We start from the raw sequence: 13,673 nt of genomic DNA on the forward strand, positions 1-13,673 counted from the left end.
AAGGCAACAAATTTTTTTTGGGGGGGAGCCAACAGAATTTTGTTTTGGTTCCCAACTTTGCTAAAATCTTGCTGTGCAGCTTCAAAGAAGCCATTTTCTTCTCTGTGAGCCTCCGTTTCTTCATATGTAAAAGGGGATAATTCAATAAAATAATCTCCAAGATCCTTTTCAACTTTGTTTTCCAAAACATTCAAATTTTAACTAGTTCGCATGGACCCACACTTAACACCACATACTAAGATAAGATCAAAATGGGTCCATGATTTAGACATAAAGAACGAGATCATAAATAAATTAGAGGAACATAGGATAGTTTACCCCTCAGACTTGTGGAAGAGGAAGGAATTTGTAACCAAAGGCGAACTAGAGATCATTATTGATCACAAAATAGAAAATTTTGATTACATCAAATTAAAAAGCTTTTGTACAAACAAAACTAATGCAAACAAGATTAGAAGGGAAGTAACAAATTGGGAAAACATTTTTATAGTTAAAGGTTCTGATAAAGGCCTCATCTCCAAAATATACAGAAAATTGACTCTAATTTATAAGAAATCAAGCCATTCTCCAATTGATAAATGGTCAAAGGATATGAACAGATGATGAAATTGGAATTCTTTTCACTCATATGAAAGAGTGTTCCAAATCACTATTGATCAGAGAAATGCAAATTAAGACAACTCTGAGATACCACTACACACCTGTCAGATTGGCTAAGATGACAGGAACAAATAATGATGAATGTTGGAGGGGATGTGGGAAAACTGGGACATTAATACATTGTTGGTGGAGTTGTGAAAGAACCCAACCATTCTGGAGAGCAATCTGGAACTATGCCCAAAAAGTTATCAAACTGTGCATACCCTTTGATACAGCAGTGCTACTACTGGGCTTATATCCCAAGGAAATACTAAAGAAGGGAAAGGGACCTGTATGTGCCAAAATGTTTGTGGCAGCCCTTTTTGTAGCGGCTAGAAACTGGAAAATGAATGGATGTCCATCAATTGGAGAATGGTTGGGTAAATTATGGTATATGAATGTTATGGAATATTATTGCTCTGTAAGAAATGACCAGCAGGATGAATACAGAGAGGCTTGGAAAGACTTACATGAACTAATGCTGAGTGAAATGAGCAGAACTAGGAGATCATTATACAGTTCAACAACAATACTATATGAGGATGTATTCTGATGGAAGTGGATATCTTCAACAAAGAGAAGAGTTAATTCAATTCCAATTGATCAATGATGGACAGAATCAGCTACACCCAGAGAAGAAACACTGGGAAATGCAACAACAACAACAACAACAAAATTCGGTTCTGCACATATATATTGTACCTAGGATATACTATAACATATTTAATATGTATGGGAATGCCTGCCATCTAGGGGAGGGGGTGGAGGAAAGGAGGGGAAAATTCAGAACAGAAGGGAGTACAAGGGATAATGTTGTAAAAAATTACCTATACATATGTACTATCAAAAAATGTTATAATTATAAAATTAATTTTTAAAAAATTTAACTAGTTCAAAGAAGCCAGAGATTTCTGTGGATTTTATAGAAAAGAAGACAATCAAATCCAGAATGGATGTGGTAGGGATTAGGAGGTCATTGGAAGTTTTAAGCAAGGTAATGAAAGAGTCAACGCTTAGAATATGAAAACATAACAATGAAAACAGTTTTAAAGGAAATGTGCTACAGTTATTCAACAGAAGAGACTATAGAAATATTCCCCTGATTTAATTTAATTCCTCAATTGTTCCTCAACCTATGGGCCTGGCTTGTAGTCCTCAAATACTAGCCCTCTGTCCCAGTTCTTTGAGACTTTCCTAAACCTTGCATATTCAATCTGCTTCATGCAGCTTTACTTAGACTGTATCCTTCAACCTAAAATAACCCTTCTTTTCTTCCCTTATCTAAACCAATCATCTCTCAAGGCCCCATTTGTTTCACCTGTTTCATGAACCCTTCTCCAATTTCTCCAGCCCACCTGGATCTCTCCCTTCTCTGATTTCCAATTGCACTTAAAATCATGTCATGCAATTCCAATGATCTTATGATGATGAGAGCCACCTACATTCAGAGAGAGATCTGTAGGAACTGATTGTAGATCACAACATAGCATTTTCACTTCTTTTGTTGCTGTTTGCTTGAATTTTATTTTCTCTCTCATATTTTTTCCTTTTTGATCTGATTTTCCTTTTGCAGCAAGATAATCATTTAAATACCAATGCCTATACTGGATTTACATATATATATATTTTATCATATTTAACATATATTGAATTACTTGCCATCTAGGGGAGGGGGAGGGAAGGAGAGGGAAATTAACGCACAAGGTTTGCAAGGGTCAATGGTAAAAAATTATCCTTGCATATGTTTTGAAAATAAAAAGCTTCAATTTAAAAAAATAATAAAATCATGGCACATCAGAGCTGAAAGAAACCTACTCAGGAACACTAAAGTTCCAAGATCTGCTCATCTTCTAATGGATTGAAGATTGGACTTTTTGTCTCCTTGACTCTTTATATTCCTTAAAAGATTCTTGATATACCTTAAAAAACTTTGTTCCTCACAACTCGAGGTGCTCTGGACAATGTCAGCAGGCTCTCTGTGAGAAAATATTGATACTATTATATGGCTTGAAATGTTGGGGAGGAGGAAGGATTTGGGAATTTTAAAAAACCCAAACTGATTCCAGGACCACCATGTTTGTGGCTTTACTCATTCTGCCCAGGATTTGAAAGCTTCAGCCATAAAAAACACTGAGAGCCTTTTCACAGTCCCTTCCTCATAGGCTTTACACTACAATTCTAGAATTCCCTGTGCTCAAATACCACATATCCATTCAGATCACACACACACACACACACACACACACACACACACACACACACACACACACACACACATTTCATATTGAATCTTTGACCCCTCTTCCCCCCCACACCCTCTATCATCTACATGCTCCTTTATCTTTTGCCATGCCTTCTCATAGCAGATGTTCTGATTTATATCTAACCAAATTTCTAACAAAACCCAAGGTATTTGAGTACAGCTATATATTAAACAACAACAACAACAACAACAACAAATAACTATGGTTCCAGAGAGAATGCAGATATAAATCTTTTGTACCTGTGTAAGGGATTTACTGAGTGTGCCAGAGCTGCTAGGGAAAGAAGTAGAGATGGTTCCAGAGACTCCTCAGGGGAGATCTATGTGGATAGAGAAATTGCAGTTATAAAAGGGAATCTGGTTTCTCAGCATGACCCTAAAAACTGCTAGAATGGCCCTCCTGGAGGAGATCAGGCCTTCTCTTGTGGTTTGAGCTGAAATCTATTCTCAGCCCAAGGTAAAGAATTTTTTTTGGTAGATTTTTGTACATTTTATCTTGGTAGATTTCTTTGTACATTCTAATCTACATAACTTTAATTTCTGTTTGATATTTGCTTGGATGAACAGATTTATTATTTTTGAAAATGTTGTCTTTTGAAGGTGTTTATGAAACTAACATGGTGAGTCTAAACTAAGGGCTACCTCTCCTTTTAAGAATAACATGAGAAGCAGCTTTCCTTCTGAACCACTCTTACACTTCTAGATTACTAATATTTGAGGGGGCAGAGACATATAATTCTAGTCCAACAATCTTCTTGGAGATAGGGAGGAAATAGCAGATATCTATCTACATATCTTCTGTTCCCTTTCAGGTGGAAATCGCAGGTTCCCTCTTGGAGAAGGATGGGCCAAACTTCGAGATTTTTTAAATTAATCAATTTCTTTAATTAATTATGCCAGTGAACTGCTTTTTTATGTTTAGACAGTCTGTGTAGATATATACACAGACATCCGTATGTTACAGGAAGCATGCATATTTTGTACATATAAGCCATCTTCAAATATTTTCTGACAAACACACTATAGTATTTTTTCATGCTATGTTAATTGATACAGCTGGGCGTAGGTGACAATCCAATTTTTTTTTCATTAATCAAACACAAATGCATACATAGAATTCGGGGAAAGAGCACAATCTGGACAAAAACAATGTGTACTGTGACAAGGCCAGAGAGCCTCCCCTGAGTATCACTGAATATGATATACTCATGTATAGCCAAGAACCAGAGGTAGAAAGCATTTTGGAAAGCGTTTTAGTTGAAGGATATTGGAAGCAGAAAGAAGGTGGATTCTGTCCTTGGAATATAAAATAGTCCACCTAGAGAGAGGAAATAGATGAGGAATCTGGGAAGCAGATCTTTTTTGCACACAGGCAATGATACACAAGTTCTGGGGGACTTGTTATTTGGGTATCTGGGAGCTCTTGTCCTTTTCCCAAAACACTGATTTCTTTTGCTTTATTTCAGTTTTCCAAAAGTGGAAGAACTGAGAGAAATGTCTCTTTTCATCGGATACTGATCAAAAGGAAGGACTGACTGCTGGGGTAGAAATGATAGGAAGGAATCTTGGGGGAAGTGACTACCTACAACTTGTAGTTTGTGATAAAAGGGAGGAAAGCAAGGCATAATCTGACACACACCACTAAGTGTGGCAGGGGTAATATATGTAATTGAATATATAGGTAAAGCCAGATTGTGAAAGGCCTTAAAAGCTAAAGGGAAGTGAAGGAGCTTACGAAACCACAGGCCTTTTGAAGTAGGTTTAGACCAGTTAACTTGAGATGGAGGTACTGTTACTCTCCAGCAGAAATTTTGTGGGCCGGACGAGGCTAATTTGACAAGTGTCTGAGCACGACTGGCCCGGTGCTAGGACTAGCCTCTGTTGCACGAGGCTTCCTCACTCCCACCTCGGGCCTCCAGCTCTCGGGATGGGGGAGGGTAAAAGCCGTGGGGCTCCAGGCCCGGGAGTTAGAAGCAGTTTCGCTTTTGATATATTCAATGTTGTCCTTATACTACGTTACATAAAGCCTTGAGACTTCAGGAGAGCTTTTTTTTGTTTAAATAAAGACAAATACAGCAGCCCTCTGTGCCTGTGGTTTTAAGAAAGACGCTCGATAATGTGTACATTTTGATTACTGCCCCATTAGGAATATGTAATCCAAGCTTTTGGTTTTTTAAATTAATAAGGATAATGTTGAGTCTCGGTGTTTGCATGAATTTCTGAGAAGATGATTTGATTTTCCTTCATAGTACTGTAATTTTTCTTTTATCTGCATCGTGCTAGATGAATTCCTTAAATAATGTTTGTAAAAACTGCAAAGGAAAAAAAAAAGCGAGTGTTCTACACGCTAACCCAGGGAGGCAGCGGAGGAGCGGTGGGGGAAGGGCGCAGGAGAGACAGGCTGCGTCCGGATGGAGAGGGAGGGGCGCTGCCTCCGGCCTAGGTTAGCGGGGTAGCCGGGCCCGGTAGTTCCGCGAAGATGGAACTACGCACCTCTCGCGACCCTAGCAGCCGAGAGGTTCTAGGCACGCGGACTGCACTTCAGACACACCCACACTTGGAGCCGCGAAATTGGGACTGGGGGGGAGCAGCAGAGGCCAGGAGGGGACGGGCCACCGAGTGACTGACATTCTCAGGGGCCAATGAGCAGCATGGTGAGTGTCTAGCTAGGGTGGGCAGCGCTTGAGTGGGGGTTGGGGGTAGGGGTGAGACTCGAATGCGTGGCTATTTTAATTCTTTTGGTTCCTTAGCCCGCTGAGATTAAGCGCTTTGCTGCTGAGTTGTGGCAGGAGGGGGCGTGGTCGGTGAAGAGGGCGGAGCAGGCGGGGAGGAGTGGGAAATATGAATGCGTTCCCTGGAGCCGCGAAGAAAACCCCGCGTTTCACAGGAACGGGAGCCCCAGAATGCGCAGGGAGGCCGGAGCGGGGAATTCAGGGAAGGGGAAAGGGGCAGAAGTCGGAAAGGTAGGGAGTTGGGAAGGAGGGGCAGGAGGTAGGCCGCCTCCCTCAGGGGGCAGCCAATGCCTGCCCTCCTTGGGGTCAGGTGATGTGTTGCTAGGCAGATTTTCCTTAGATTTAGCCGTCGGAGAGTCGGTTTTACTTCTCTGTTCTTTCTTTTCCTTTCCCAATTCTTTGATCTCGGGAATAAGACAAACTCCGACAAAGAAGTGTTCTCTTGAGGGGCGGAGGGCTGAGGAAGGTCATGTGAGCCCCCAGGAACTGCTAGCTGATGAGGGGGAGGGGAGACAGTTTTCTTAATTGCGCCTGCGCTGGCATGCAAGCCCAGAATGTCATTGCCCCTGACGACGTTGACTAGGGCGCTTGGGCTCGGGGCCAGTCGATGGCTCTGACAAGCTAGGGCTCCCCCTGCCGATCCTCAACTCTTAGTCCCAGGTCGTCTTCGCCTCCTGTGGTGCTTGACTAGGAGGAAATGTTGGGAATTCTGTGCAGTGTCCGATTCCCAGGCAACACAAACCAGCTCTGTCTGCCACAGGGCAGCCTTTGTCTGGTCTTTCAGTTTACATACCTGCTCTGGGCCCGCCCATCCTCTGCTGCCTCTGGCAACAAACAAACATCCAGACCCGAAGCTGAACCCTTAGGCATCGAGAAAATCGACTCATTGAAAGCTGATTGTTTCTACTTTAAACGGATAGAGTTTAAACTCCTTTTTTCCATTATTTTTTAACATGCATAGCTCAAAGTTTGTCGGGTTCTATGTTTAAAGGTTGAAGATATGTTACCAACAGTAAAAATTTAAATCCTGGGACAATTATCAAAAAAGATTGGGAAAAACCGCAGAAAGACCCTCAAGTCCCAAAAATTGATATTTAAATTGTAAAGGGATATGCAATGTCAAGGATTATTATGATTAGGCAGTTAGGTGGTACAGTGGATAGAGCACCAGCCCTGAAGTCAGGAGGACCCGAGTTTACATCTGCTCTCAGACACTTAGCACTTCCTAGCTGTGTGACCCTGGGCAAGTCACTTAACCCCAGCCTCAGGGAAAAAAAAAAAAAAAAGATTATTATGATTTATTCCCTGGATGCCCTGGTTCTTAGTCTATAGGGATTGCCTTGGACAAAGTTAGTGCCTATGGTCTTTTTCCTTTTGTGTGGGATGAGACCCCGGCTCAAATAAATCAAAGGAGATTTCTCAAGGCAAGGGCAGAATTTTATTATGATCCCTCAAGAAAGGGCATCTCCCTCCTCACAAGCAGTTAGGAAGGAGAGGTGAGGCCCAGGTAACAGACAAAAATTATAGAGGGGCCTGGGCTAACACCCCCTATAGGCTGGGTCTTTGCCCTCATTAGGCAGGGCAAATGACCTCACATTCTAAGTGAGTACAACCTTCCACCCAACCACATCTTTAGGATTGCTAAATTACCTTACGTGGGAGTTTCAATGCCAAGGTGCCCCAACAGTCTCAAAGAAAAAGTCCCACTCCTTGTAAACTATGTGATTTCTGGGGAAAGAAACCTGGCTCTGGGGCAGAGCCTACCTGCGCTCAGTCTTCAGAACACTTGTGAGACGGCTTTCACAGTTCACTTCATTCACTTTGATAGATTTAAAAATTAAAGGAAGGTCTCTTGGCCAAATTTCTGGCATCATAAGTAGCTTTGCCTCTCATAAGTTAGCAAATAGTTAATAGTTTTGGTGCCCAGGCTGTGTTTGGGGGTCTTGAAAAGGGAACAAGCAAGATAGGCTAGGGAATTAGAATATACCTCATTTATCACATTTATTTCATTTGGACCAGACCTTGGTTATGTGAGCTCTTCTTCCCTCTTTCAGAGTTCCCACCCTTTCTCTAGACCAGTGGTCCTCAACTTTTTAAACAGGGGCCAGTTCCCTGTCCCTCAGACTGTGGGAGGGCCCGACTATAGTAAAAACAAAACTTCACACTGTCTCTGCCCCTCAGCCCATTTGCCATAACCTGGCGGGCCGCATCTGCCTCGGGCCATAGTGTGAGAACCCTGTCTAGATACTATCCTACCTTGGTCTTTCAACCATAAGATTCAATATTTCTCTGATTCTACCTTTAGGGTTCCAGGTTTTCCTCACTAACCGCTTTTTACATCATCTTCTAGGAGACAAAATGTCTTTGGAACTTGTTTATAAAATCAGTTTCTTTGTGTATGACTCTTTTTTTTCTACAAGAATGAAGCATCCATAGGAGACAAATAGAGTGCAAATGCTGGGCCATGCAGAACATTCCTATAGGGGCATATTGATCTCTAAATTTGAGAGAGTTACCATGATGGATAAGGGGCCATTATCTTGTTCCTTTCATAGAAAATCTGTCAGCAATGAGAGACTAGGAAGAGATCACCAAATATGGTTCTAAGGAAACAGGCAGCCAGTCCTCAGAGCTCATGGGGTTCTTGCTACAAAGTCTTTGGCTATTCTTTATCTATGCAGATGCTTAGTCCTGAAGGTTGGGAACATCTAGAGTATATAGACAAGAAGAAGGTACAAGTGACTCCAGCTGAATTCCCAAGGTCTAGGTGACAGGTAAGCTTTTTCTTTTCCCTGATTTTGGTCACAAGTCATGTATCCTATCAGACATAGAGCTGAGCATTCCCAAATGGCAGATGGATCCCTTCTCTATAAGAGACTCTATATTGAGTTGGCCCTGCAATGCCATTTCAAGAGTTTTACATAAATTAGCATAGTATGGTTTACCCTATTGACCTGTTTCCTTAACAGCATTAGGAGTTATATTCCAGTATAGCTGAATAGCTTAGTCATTAGGGATACACATAAACAATTCAAAACAGTTGATCAAACAAAATGTTATTTCTCTTTCATCTCAGTTCTTCCATGAATAGCATTTGTTTGTTCGGTGATAACTTTAAAAAAGATAAAACTTTTTAATACTTGGCAAAATGTATTCTTCTGGAGGTCATATAGTCACTCATATCTTAAGCTTTCATATACTTCACATTCTGGTCATTCGGTGGAAACGGTCAACAAAAATTATTAAGCATCCGTTTTGTGAAGAGCCTTGCACTAGATATTGAAAGAGATAGAATTTGGATAAGGTCATTACCTTCCTGGACCTTGCAGTTTAACAGGAGGATATGCATAAAGAAATAACTGAGGTGCATAACAAAGTATCATATAAAGCCTGAAGGAATCACAGGTTAATTATACACTATTTCAAAGTCCGATTCTTTTTGTACAGCAAAACAACTGTTTGGACATGTATACGTATATTGTATTTAACTTATTGGTCAACCTGCCATCTGGGAGAGGGGGTGGGGAGAAGGAGGGGAAAAACTAGAACAAAAGGTTTTGCAATTGTCAATGCTGAAAAACTACCCATGCATATATCTTGTAAATGAAAAGCTAATAAAAAAAAAAACAAAAAAAACCGAACCCTGAAGAAAAAGTAGTTGTTGTCAACTGATATGAGGAATCTATGGAAGAAGCAGAATTTGATTTGATTTTAAAGATTTTAATCAGTGAATGAAAGTAAGAAACTCATTCAAATTTGCCATTCCCTCAAAATGTCATCTTATACCATTCATCCTTTGTATTCTTAAATTATTAGATTACTTTTTTATTTTTTACTTTAGATTGCTCTTTAGTCTTGTATTTTCTCATTGCCTCCTCACTTTTTAACCCATTTCTTCTGTTCTCCTAAGTCTACTGAAATTCCTTTCTTAAAGTTCAACAGTGATCTAATGGCTAAATCTTTTTTTGTTGTTGTTGCCCTTATACAAAATTTTTTTTTTATTTTTTAATTTCTTCAACATTAACCTTTGCAAAACCTTGTGTTGCAATTTTCCCCCCTTTCTCCAACCCCTTCCCTAGATGGCAAGTAGTCTAATATATAGTAAATATGGTAGAAATATATGTTAAATCCAATATATGCATATATATTTATACAATTATCTTGCTGCACAAGAAAAATCAAATCATACCAGAAAAAAAAAGAGAAAAAAAATGCAAACAAAAAGAGTAAAAATGCTGTGTTATGAGCCACACTTAATCCCCCCATAGTTCTCTCTCTGTATACAGATGGCTCTCTCCATTACAAGTGTATTGGCCAGAATCACTTTGTTGAAAAGAGCCAAGCGTATTACAGTTGTACATCAAATCCTTTGACACCAAGAGGAGTGTCATTGGGGGGAAAAGTACAGTTAAATTTGTCTAACTGTTGTATTCTAGAAAATTTTAGGTAGAGACTCCACAACTTTTTTAAAAACTCAGTTATATTGTATATCACAATAAGACTATACTATAATCAATTCTGATGGATGTCACTCTCTTCAATGATGATGATTTAGCTCACTTCCAATGATCTTGTGATGAAGAGAGTCATTAGAGAGAACTGTAAAACCAGAAAGAGAACTGTAGGAACTGAGTGTGGACCACAATATAGCATTGTTACTCTTTTTGTTGTTGTTTGCTTGCATTTTGTTGTCTTTCTCAGTTTTTTTTTTCTTTCTTGATCTGATTTTTCTTGTGCAGCAAGGTAACTATGTAAATATATTGGATTTAACATGTATTTTAGCATTAACAGGTATTGGATTACCTGCTATCTAGGGGAGGAGAGAGGAAAGGAGGGGAAAATTTGGAACACAAGGTTTTGCAAGGATCAATGTTGAAAAATTACCCATATATGTTTTGTAAATAAAAATCTTTAATTAAAAAGAGAGAGAGAGAGAAAGAGAGAGAGAACCATCTACAACCAGAAAGAGGACTCTGGGAACTGAATGTGGACCACAATATAGCATTGTCACTCTTTTTGTAGTTGTTTGCTTACATTTTGTTTTCTTTCTCATTTTTTTCCCTTTTTGATCTGATTTTTCTTGTGCATACATATATTGGATTTAACATATTTTACCATGTTTAACATATATTAGGTTACTTACCATCTAGGAGATGGGGTTGGGAAAAGGGGGGAAATTTGGAACACAAAGTTTTGTAAGGGTCAGTGTTGAAAAATTATCCATGCATATGTTTTGAAAATTAAAATCTCTAATAAAATTTTTAAAAATTAATTGTTATTTCTGAAAATACATGCAAAGATAGTTTTCTTACAAAACCTTGTTCCATGTTTTTCTCCTTCCTCCCTTACCTCTCCCCTTTCCTAGATAGCAAGTAATCCAATATAGGTCAAACATGTACATTTCTTCTAAACTTATTTCCACATTTATCATGTTACACAAGAACAATGGGTGCTGATTTCAGGGAATAGTTAGTGGTCCAGTTTGGTTTGCTGTATAATATATAAGGGTATATATTAGGAAGAACTTAGAAAACAAAGCTAAAACTGTGTATTTTAGGCAATTTGGAGCTATTCTTTAGATCTGTTCCTTAGGAAGATTATTTTGGCAACTATATGAAGAAAGGATTGGAGAAGGAAGTGGAGATAGGGAAGCCATTTAGGAAACTATTACATTAACCCTGATCAGTGATGATGAGTTTGAAATTGTAGCTGGAGAGAAAGGGACCCATTTAAGAGTTAATGTCAATAAGTGAGCAACTGATTGGAAATGGGAAAAAGAATAAAGAATTAATAAGGACTAAGGATTCCAACATGGGTTCCTAGGAGAACACAGAAATAGGAAAATGTAAAGGAAGGAATGTGCTGAGGATTCAGGTTCAGTATTATTCATGTTGAATTTCAGGTGCTGGCAGACCTGGTAGAAATGTTAAGCAGACTCTGGGTCCTGATGTCCAGGAAAGAAGATGAGTGTGTAGGGGGTGTTCAAAGGACAGTGAGGCAGTTTGGCATGTGACAAAGCTGGAAAGGTTGTGGCATCAAATCGTGGGATGTCTTGTTCTGGCAAAGAAATGTGAATTTTACTTAATATTTGGGAGTCATGGAGAATTCTTTAGTGACATGAACAAATCTTTGCATAAGGCAGATTAGTTTCACTGGAGCTTAAAGAATGAATTAGAAAAGGAAAAGAATGAAAATTATGTTATCTATTGAAATAGTTCAGATTACTGAAGCTATATCAGGGTAGTGGTTGTGGGAACAAAGAGGAGAAGGATATGAGATATATTGCTGGGGTAGAATCAATAGGCTTAGGTAACCAGCTGGGAATAAGAGAAAAAAGAGCAAAAGGTAATTCCAATTTTCAAAGATGAGAGATTGAACGAATTTTACTGCCAGTAAGTAGAATCAGAAGTAAGGGAAGAGATTTAGAGGAAAAGTTTTGGTTTCTCATATAGTAAGTTTGAGGTGCTGCTAGGACACCCAAATAGAAATGTCCTGTTAACAGTTTCATTTCTGGGACTTGAAAGGAGAAATACTGAATCCCAAAGAGATTATAAAAAGGAAAAGGGACCCACATGTGCAAAAATGTGCAGTGGCCAGAAACTGGAAACTGAGTGGATGCCCATCAATTGGAGAATGGCTGAATAAGTTGTACTATATGAATGTTATGGAATAAAGTTGTACTATGTGAATGTTATGGAATATTATTGTTCTGTAAGAAATGACCAGCAGGATGATTTCAGAAAGGCCTGGAGAGACTTACATGAAGTGATGCTAAGTGAAGTGAGTAGAACCAGGAGATCATTGTACAAAATTATATAATGATCAACTGTGATAGATTTGGCTCTTTTCAACAATGAAGTGATTCAGGCCAGTTCCAATGATCTTGTGATAGAGAGAGCCATCTGCACCCAGAGAGAGGACTGTGGGGACTGGGTATAGATCACAACATAGTATTTTCATCTTGTTGTTTGCTTGCTTTTTGCTTTTTTTTTTTCTTATTTTCCCCTCATTTTTGATCTGATTTTTCTTGTGCAGCTTGATAAGTGTGGAAATATGTTTAGAAGAATTGCACATATTTAACCTATATTATTTGTTGTCTAGGGGAGAGGGTTGAAGGGGAGGGGAGGGAGAGCAATTCAGAACACAGGTTTTGCAAGAGTGGATATTGAAAGCTATCTTTGTATGTTATTTTGAAAATAAAAGGCTATTTAAAAAAAAAAAAAGAAAGAAAAGAAAGGAGACACCATGATTAAAGAGAGAGACTAGGGAGTCACCTCTGCATTAGCATAGCTAATGTTGTAGGAGTAGATATGATTGTGAAGGGAGAGCAAAAACTGGCAGGGGCAGAAACTTGGGGGACACTCCCTTTAAGGAATTTGAAAGAGGATAAGAAGGCTAGGAAGAAACCAGAAAAGGAGGAATTAGAGATAAAATATTCAGAAGAAGGGAAGAGAGAATACTCCAGAGGAATGGATAGTAAGTGTCATAAGGGGAAAGAAAAGGAAAGGGAAAAATGCCTTTGGAGATAGTTCTGAGAAAGTAACTGGTGACTTTGAAGAGAGCAGTTTCAGTAGAATGGAAATGAAACAAAAGTTCAAGTGTTTTAGGGTAGAGTAAATTATTGAGTATTGGAGACATTGGGTGTTGATAACTCTCTCAAAATATATGGTAGTGAAGAAAAAAGAGTGAGTCAAAAGAAAGGGTTTTGGTTTTATTCTTTTTCTTAGAATAAGAGATGTCTGAATGTGTTTGTAGGCAGTTAAAAAGAAGCCAATGATAAGAAAGTAATTGAAGATACAAGAGACAATAGGAATGATTGCTGAAATGAGGTCCTAGGTGAGGGAGAGAAAGAAGAACAAGGTTATAGATGGAGGGATCAGTTTTAGTAAGAAGATAAAGAAGGCAAGGAGAGTATTGATAGTATATTAAAATTTGGAGGAGGGGAGTTGAGGGAACTTCATTTGTATGATTTCAATCTTTTCAAGTGAAGTAAGAATTATCTGGGAAGATTTAATCTGAGGACAGAAACTCAGAAATTG

At 39.0% G+C, this 13,673-nt stretch overlaps 2 long non-coding RNA genes across 2 annotated transcripts in view; both read left to right on the forward strand.

Moving 5' to 3' along the window:
• The first annotated feature begins 5,318 nt into the window (after window positions 1-5,318).
• LOC141549878 (uncharacterized) overlaps window positions 5,319-13,673 on the forward strand; it is a 45,428-nt gene continuing 37,073 nt past the window's right edge. The window contains exon 1 of the long non-coding RNA XR_012484457.1: window positions 5,319-5,556. This is a non-coding gene — a long non-coding RNA (uncharacterized LOC141549878). The remainder of the gene's footprint in view (window positions 5,557-13,673) is intronic.
• On the forward strand, window positions 5,620-11,418 carry LOC141549879 (uncharacterized). Its single transcript, XR_012484458.1, has 2 exons — window positions 5,620-10,425; window positions 11,004-11,418. It is a non-coding gene; the product is annotated as an uncharacterized LOC141549879 (long non-coding RNA).

This window comes from Sminthopsis crassicaudata, chromosome 1, assembly GCF_048593235.1.
Source record: "Sminthopsis crassicaudata isolate SCR6 chromosome 1, ASM4859323v1, whole genome shotgun sequence".
In the NCBI taxonomy this organism is placed as follows: Eukaryota; Metazoa; Chordata; class Mammalia; order Dasyuromorphia; family Dasyuridae; genus Sminthopsis; species Sminthopsis crassicaudata.